We start from the raw sequence: 9177 nt of genomic DNA on the forward strand, positions 1-9177 counted from the left end.
TCTTCTTTCCCAGGATTGCTCTGGCTATTTGGAGTCTTTCGTGGTTCTATACAAATTTTAGGATTTTTTTCTATTTCTGTGAAAAATGCTATTGGGATTTTTGTAAGTACTGCACCGATTCTGTAGATTTGTTTTGGGTAGTATGGCCATCTTAACAATATTAATTTTCCATCTATGAATACAGAATATCTTTCTATTTTTTGCATATTCTTCAATTTCTTTTGTCAGTTCTCGTGTACAGATATTTCACTTTCTTGGTTAAATTTACTCCTAGGTATTTTATTATTTGGGATGTAATAATAAGCTCTCTGCCCCTTTCTTTCTTCTTCTGGAACTCCTATTAAATAAATACTAGTCTACCTAGATGTTGTCTCATGAATCCCTTAAGCCATTTTCACTCTTTTTCATTTTTTTATTTTTTTTTCCTCTTCTGAGATTGGATGAATTCTACTGTTATCTTTGTGGACAAAAAAATGTTGCCTGCCATGTCAGTAAATGATAATCAGTTGCCTGCCATCAACCCATCAGCCACTGGAGCGATCCTGATGGTGCACACTGAGGGGAATTCAGGATGGAGAAAAACAGGTTACTGGACCTAGATAAGATGCATATCAAAGGAATAATTTCAATGATCCAAGACTCTTGCATCTTCCTGTATATAGCAAAGCACTAAAGTCATTAACTTGAGATGTCTGTTTTTTGCAATTAGCAGTAATCTTTTAATATTCAACTACATGTTATTTTCCAGCAAAAAAAATACATATCCTGGCTCCTCCCTTACCTCTATGGAAGAGTTCCTCAGTGCTATCTGAGAGGCTGTCTTCTGGGCTACAGTCCTCAGTAATGTTCCCAAATAAAACATAACACTCAACTTTTAGGTTTTGTGTTTTATTTTTTTTTCAGTTGACATCTTTGAGTTTGCTGTTTTTTTCTTTCGCTTATTCTAGTTTGCTGTTGAATCCCTCTATTTAATTTTTAAGTGCAATTATTGCATTCTTCAACTCTGTTTTCTGCTTGGTTCTTTCTTATTTTTTGTGTCTTTGTTGAAATTCTCACTTTATGAATTGTTCTCCTGACCTCAGTGAACATTTTTATGACCATTATTTTGAATTCTTCATAAGGTGAATCAACTCCCTCCTTTTTCATTAAGCTCTATTTCTAAAGTTTTATTGTGTTCTTTGTTTGTAACATATTCCTCTGTTTCTTCATTTTCCTTGAATTTCTGTGTTGGTTTCTGCACATTGATAAAACAGGCAACTCTCCAATTCCTGATGGAGTGGTCTTGTATAGGAGATGAACCTTATTGTCCAACCCTGCCCTAGCTCTCAGTCTTCTCTCAAATCTTCGTGATTGTCCAAGCAGCCTGTTTTGTTTTTAATGGCTCCCAGTGCTTGAGGTTGTGCCAAGACCTGTCTGTGTCCCGAAGTGAAGGCTCTCAGTCAGCACTCATATGCAGGCTGACTGGAAGCTGACATTCCGGCAACCGGTTTTAAAGTATTTAATAGGCCTCCTACAGGGAAAGACTGGGCTGGGCTGTGCCCCGGGGGAGAGGTATTTTGTTAAGAACTGTTTTTGGTGGTGTTATTATAGTGCTATGGGAACTGCAGAAGCAAGCCCTACTGGACACCAGAGCCAGGCAATTAAGGGGTGCATCCACTAGGCAGCAGCTGCAAAAGTTGGGAACCAGACATGTGCACAACCCCCTCCCAGGGAAGGATAGGCTAAAGGGAGAACGTGGGGATGCCATCCGCCATCCTCTTTGGTCTCCCGGGAGGATTGCAGTCAGCTCTTAGATGTGGGCTACGTCAGAAGCCTGACGATCAGGTAGCAACTTTTTTTTTTTTTTTTTTTTTTAAACATCTTTATTGAAGTATAATTGCCTTACAATAGTGTGTTAGCTTCTGCTTTATAACAAAGTGAATCAGTTATACATATACAATATGTTCCCATTTCTCTTCCCTCTTGCATCTCCCTCCCTCCCACCCTCCCCATCCCACCCCTCTAGGTGGTCACAAAGCACCGAGCTGATCTCCCTGGGCTATGCGGCTGCTTCCCACTAGCTATCTATTTTATGTTTGGTAGTGTATATATGTCCATGACACTCTCTCACCCTGTCACATCTCACCCCACCCCCTCCCCATATCCTCAAGTCCATTCTCTAGTAGGTCTGTGTCTTTATTCCCGTCTTGCCACTAGGTTCTTCATGGCCTTTTTTTTTTTTTTTTTCCTTAGATTCCGTATATATGTGTTAGCATACTGTATTTGTTTTTCTCTTTCTGACTTACTTCACTCTGTATGACAGACTCTAGGCCTCCTTCAGGGAAAGACTGTAAGAAGCGTGTTTCTGTTTGCTCCCTCAATGCTGAGCCATGGGGGGAGAGCCACCGCAAGTCTTTACAAAGCTGTTAAGAACCATTTCTTTGTTTGCTATAGTCTTAGGGGTCTCATAGATGCAAGCTCTACTAGCTTTCAGAGCTAGGTGTTTTGTAGGCCCATCCCTCAGGTGGAAATCTTAAAGGTTGGGGTGCTAGATGTTGGGTTCAAACCCTTTGTGCCTCAGGGAGAAGCTGAGACTTGTAAGTTACTTCTCAAATGTATGTCACTATGCCAAGGATGGGATTTATGGTGGGAGTATGTCTCAGACTTTCCTACCTGTTTTGATGTGGGTATTTTCTCATTGACCTATGGATAGGTATTGCTCAGCTAGTTTCTGGATTTCTTTCAGAGGAACTGCCCCATGTGTAGCTATAGATTTGGTGTACCCATTGCAGGAAGAGTTCAGGAGCCTGCTCTGTCATCTCTGACTGGCACTTCACAAAACTGATTCTTAACTTTTTAAAAATGTGTGTGTATATGTAAATATTTGTGTATATTTTTAGACTGTTCTCAGAAAATTTAAGGTTACCTTTACGGTCAATATTTTTCTGAATGTATTTGCTAGCATTCATCCATTCATATATTTGTCAGAAAATCCTTATGGAATACCTAAACATGTCCAGCTCTTTGTGTGAGTGGGGTTATAACAGTGAACCAGACTCAGTTCTTAATCTAACAGGTTCAAGGGAGCCCATTTACTACAACTACGAAATATTACTCTACACCATATTTTACCCATAGCCCACAGCCTTCCAACAGTTCTCTTAAATAAATTTTAAGGCCCTCAATGAATTAAAATCAAAATTGAAATCTTTTTAACTCAGATAAGTAAAATGAAACCAATATAATTTCAGATCAATAAAGCCTATGTGCATTCTTGTTAGCCTCCTTTTAAATACACTGTGTGATTTCATTTTCTCTAATACATTTTGTTAAAAACCATTCAATAAGATATATCGCCACCAAAATTAGCCCTTGATGGAAAACTGCAGCTTCTTCTTAAAGAAAAAGATTTATCTTCTTCCAAGCCATATATGTGTACATTGTATGGTTAGATCAGAATATCAATAGCGATAAGCCACAGCAATAAATTTGCTTGTTCAGTAAAGCTATTAACATCCTTAGAAATAATTATAAACCATTTATTAAATGACTTCTAACCTAGTTTTAAATTAAAAAAAGATGATTAATAAATTAAAATTTTATTTAAAAAAATTTACGTAAATTTTTCCACAGTTTCCCAATTTAAGTCTTCAGTACTCTTCATTGCTTTGAGACTTTATTTTAAAGAGGGAAATAAAGATTTTATAGTTTACATAATGATGATATGATTGCAAATGTTAAGATAAAAACAAGATAAAAAAATTAAACCATGTAGATTTTAAAATTAACAATTTTTTCAAAGAAATTTTCCCCTTTCAAACTTAATCACTAATCCTATGGCATCCTGTAATTTAGAACTGAAGTAAGAATGGATATTGTTTTTTAACAAGGTCCTCTAGAAAATTAATTTCAAGATAAATTTACATTTACTGTCCCTATGAATCTCTATAAGGGAGAAAAATTATGAACAAAAGATTTTTTTTCTATTTACAAATCAATGATATACTAAATTCCCTCTCAATTTTTTTTTCTAAGAACAGAATTCTCCAAGCTGTAAAGTCTTGAAAAGGTAGAGGTATGGAGCAAAATATAGAGATTACTATTTCTTAATGACATTTACACTATTTAAATTAGAAGCACTTCACTTCAATTGACTCTTTTTATAAACATTTATAAAAGTGATGATACTTCTTACAGTGCGATTGTAATGGGTTGCCCATCTCATTTATCTGATCCAGAAGCCCAGAATGCACCGCTAATCAAAAGATTCATTATTGAGATTCTAAGTACTAACATGAATTACTCAGAATTTAATAGTATGGTTTGATACAATCTGATAGGGAGGTTAACAAATCAAAAACTTTTTAAAATATGCCCATGCAATTTAATATGGCAGAATGAAAAATGCTTTGTTAAATATGTCCTTCTACTCTAATTTGTTGGAATAAAGGACTTCTCTGTCCATTGTCAGGAATAAACAGAAATTATTGCAAATGGTGAGACTATAGTGATTGCAGTAAAATGACCGTTCATATGTATTCTTTTTTGCTTCTAATAAATGAGTGTGATTTGAGCAAATAAATCTTAAAAAAAAATTTGGCAGTCATTAAAAATAGAAATTTGATTGTCAACATACTTCACAAATTAAGGATAATGAAGTTAATTTTTGTATTGCTATCTACCTAAGCTATCTGTTATATAATCACATGTTAACCCAAAGAAAACTGAACTACACATGAATCAACAGCTAATATAGCTCAAAAGAACAAATATATCTTTGGTATTGGTTGATTGTTTATACACATATGAAGTGAACATATAGAGAGATATCTTGTGGATTATCCTGGGATGCTACACTTAGCTTTGTCCTTTTCAAAGGTGCATTAATCACACAGTATAAATGTAGTAGAACATTAATAAAATTGATGCCTGACTCAAAAATGGAAGAAAACATATATAGATTACAGAATAAGAATCTAAAAAAAGAAACTTACTTAACTAGAGTAATGATTAGACTAACAAAATACAGTTTAATAGATTGTTAATAGCTACCATTTATTGATCTATTATTATATCCTAGAACTTATACTAACTCTTTAAATATATTATCCTTTTTAATCTTTACAAAAACCCTTCAGGGTAGTTAATATCCACTCAATAAATGAAAAAAAAATGCTCAGAATTTTTTAACAACTTGCTCCAGTTCAGACAGATTAAAAAGCCAGCATTCAAAGCCAGATGGGCCGTGCTTTGGGAAGAACCATGGACTTTTCCTTAGCCAAAAATTCTCTCGTTATGCTTCAGCAAAAGACATTTATTGAGCTTCCCTGGTGGTGCGGTGGTTAAGAATCCGCCTGTCAGTGCAGGGGAACACAGGTTCGAGCCCTGGTCCGGGAAGATCTCACATGCCATGGAGCAACTAAGCCCATGAGCCCCAACTACTGAGCCCGTGTGATGCAACTACTGAAGCCCGCGCGCCTAGAGCCTGTGCTCCGCAACAAGAGAAGCCACCGGCTCACCGCAACTAGAGAAAGCCCGCGCGTGGCAACGAAGACCCAAAGCAGCCAAAAATAAATAAATGTATATTAAAAAAAAGACATTTATTGAATATCGTTGGTTTCAAATTTAAGAAGTTGAGTGACACTCAAAAGTGGATGTGTCTTTGGGTGTATGTTAGGCAAATTATTCAAGCAAAAATCTCATCACTAAAATCACTTTCTACTGGGTTAAAATGTATCCCCACCTCTTATTTCAGTAAAAGTACAAATTATTCTCTTGGAAAAAAGAACAAAAGCCAGATGGGACCACAAAGCCAGTATTTTATCCTCTGTGCTACACTGCCTCTCATCTAAGTTCCAGTTCAGAAAAGGATAGAAAAGACAGACATATGCAAACAAGACAGAGATTTTAGTTTACAGTAAGGTCAATATAAGTACCATATACTTGCCAAAAATACTACATCATCCTAGGCTTCAATTATAAAGTGTCAAGAACAAAGAATGCAATAGTCCTTAATTAATGACCTCAATGCACCCTGTCCTGTACTAAGTTCTGGGCACTGCATTTTCAGAGGAACACTGACAAACAGGAGAGCTACCATAAGTCAAGGGTAAAGAGAATGTAATAACTGTTATTTTCAGATCTACCTTTCATTTAATACATGCTATATGCCTGGTGCTATCTTTGTACTTTATACAGTTTTCTCACTTAACCCTCACAATATTCCTGGAAGCTAGGTGTGATTATTCTTACTTTACAAGAGAGAAAACTGAGGCTAAGAAAGATTATGTCGAGACCACATAGCTAATATATATCAGAGCTGGTGTTTATCTAACAACAAAGCCAGGACACTTCCTATTACACTATCTTGCAATGTTGAAAAAAATCGAGGAAGTTTAAAGCTAAAGAAGACAAATATTAGAAGAATTAGGCTCTACTGCACAGTTCCAAAGGTAAACTAGATGAAACTGGAAAGCAGTAAAAGAAGACATATTTTCTTACAGTAAGAACTTTCTATTGATGAGGCCAGTTGGGATATGTAATTTTAAGCCATGCCAAGACAATGACTTGACACTTGACACTATTTTTTCCTACACTGTCTTGTTTCTGACTCAAGGAGTTGTTTTTACTCAGTGTTCTCTTAGCCTGGTGTGCTCTTCCCTTGCATTTTCTCTCTGAGAAGGTAGCAACTGAACAGAGCCTTAGTGATAAGGGGTATCTCCTTTGATTACTCTTGGAAAAGTAACCCTGATCTCATTACCACATTGTCCTCTCTTATTTATTGTTAACCTGTTGACTGTCTTTCTTCTCCACTAGAATGAATGTTCCAAGAGAACATGATGAGAACTCTGTGAGGAGCAGAGCAGACACTGAATATTTGTTGAATACTACATTAATCTCGTTGCAGCTATTTATGCCTTAAACGAAGTATCATTAGATTAAATTCTCATTCACTCTAAGAATCTATGACTCTCATTTTAGCCTAATAAATAATGAAGGCAGCAAATGGGAGATGGTCTGTATAAGAACTATACCATGTCCTCAAAACAACTGAAAATTGTATAACAGTCACACCAAAATAATGTTTAGGAATACATATGCACAAATGAATATATGATCATACTGTAGAAATTGTAAAGAAACATTAAAGAATTGCACAAGAGTTAGGATGGTCTTAGCATAAGTTAATTGTTAACTGAATTCAATACAAATTTTCAAAATCCACACACACCGTGATCCTTGTGTGACAACACGTAGGCCACATGGCAACGAGATGCTATTCCTAGTGGGTATCGATGAAAAATGAAAGCATGCATTAGCACCACAGTAAATAACAATTTAATTCTTCTGATGTATTTAGGATAGCACAGAACATTACAGATTTATTGTCTCTTAATCCTCAAAACACACCTAAAAGCTAGTATTTCTAAGTAATAATTTTCCCATTACACAGACAAGAAAAGTGAAACATAATGGACTTAAGAAACTTGCCTGGAGTTACACAGTTTACAAGTGACAAAGTCATATTTACACTTTAGGTCATTCTGACCCCACAGTCTCACTATTAAATGCTAATCGTTCCACGTTATACAATCTCATCCTTAATGTCATTAAAGCAAAAGGAAATATATCCAATGTCTCCCACAGAAGCATAAAACTGAACATTCTTTTTTTCAGAATTTGAGATTTATACGTGAAGAACTCACTTTTGAGGTCAATTTGAACTAGGTATTTCTTTTTTAGGTTCTAACAAATAAGTTGAGGAATTATTATAAGGAAAGGAGAGCAAACCATTCCTCTTTGAGCTGAATGAGTGCTATACCTCACTGTAACTCATTTTCCTCTTTTCAAAAGTACTCTAATGTTTGAGAGTCTACTTTGTTGAAAAGGAAACATTTTATGCTGTGAGGTTACAGGGCAAGAACTAGGATCAAAGGACAGATGTTACATTAAAAGAGATTTTGGCTTAATGTGTGGGAGAAATTTGTCAGGTTGTAAAATGAGCTGCCTTGAGAGTTGTGACTGCCATATTAATGAAGAAGTACTTTTACAGACAGGGAAACTATTACCAAAGTTGTGAAAAAGATCAGCAAGCTTCTTCTGAGAAGGTACAGAGAGCAAATATTTTAGTCTTTGCTGGCAGTATAGTCTCTGCTTCAACTACTCAATTCTGCCTTTGTAGTGCAAAAGCAGTCACAGAGACAATGGAAGTGAACGAGTATGGCTGTGTCAAAATAAAACTTTATTTATACAAACCATCTACAGCCTAGATTTGGCTTGGGGATGAAGTTTGCCAACCCCTGTTACATAGTGCATTAATCTGAATATGCTAACTGCTGTTACAAAAACCTTTAAATTTCAATAGTTTAATACAGGGATTTGCAAACCATGACCACAGGCCTATCTGTCCCACAGCCTATAAAGAGACAGAGACTGGGACCCACAAAACCTAAAATACTTACAAAGTGGGCCATTTACAGAAAAAAATGTACCAACCTAAACAGATGTGCTTTGTTAGACAGCTTTCCTCCAAGCAGACTCAAGGATTCAGACCCTCTGCATTCGTAATGCTGAAGTCTTCCACATGGGGCCAACAAGTTTCCCACCACGTTGGGGGAAAGCATGAGAAAGACACATAGTATACATAACTCTCTTACTGAAGAGATGATACTCATTTTTGCTCACATATCATTAGCCAGAGTTAATTATGTATCTGCTTAGAGATAAGAGGACTGAAAAATACATGCTTGGCTGAAGAGCTTTCTGCCAGCACCTACTCCATACTATGGAAAAAGGCCATGAATCTTTGGTGGTCACAGAGTTGCTTCCACCACATAGAAAGAATATGTGGTGCAGACTGAGGCTTGAAATAGATATACACCAACAGGCATTTCAATTATGAGACATATCTATGTTTCTACATTCCCCAATGTTGCAGGAATATAATATCTATGGGATAGACAGAAGCTAATTCTCCCTAACACACTCCCCCATAACTTCTTGCTTTTCTTTGATCAGAAATGGTACGAGAGTTTCCCAAACACAGTATCTAATAAGCTTTGTCTCATAAAGCTTTTCTTGTACTTATGCCTACATGAAGACTCTCAGTATTATGCACTTGTATGAGAAAATTATAAGCCTGAGTCTCATAATATGTCAACTGAATTAGAAATGATGCAACCGTATATTTTTTGGTTT

The sequence above is a fragment of the Balaenoptera ricei genome, chromosome 7, assembly GCF_028023285.1.
Source record: "Balaenoptera ricei isolate mBalRic1 chromosome 7, mBalRic1.hap2, whole genome shotgun sequence".
NCBI classification, from domain to species: Eukaryota; Metazoa; Chordata; class Mammalia; order Artiodactyla; family Balaenopteridae; genus Balaenoptera; species Balaenoptera ricei.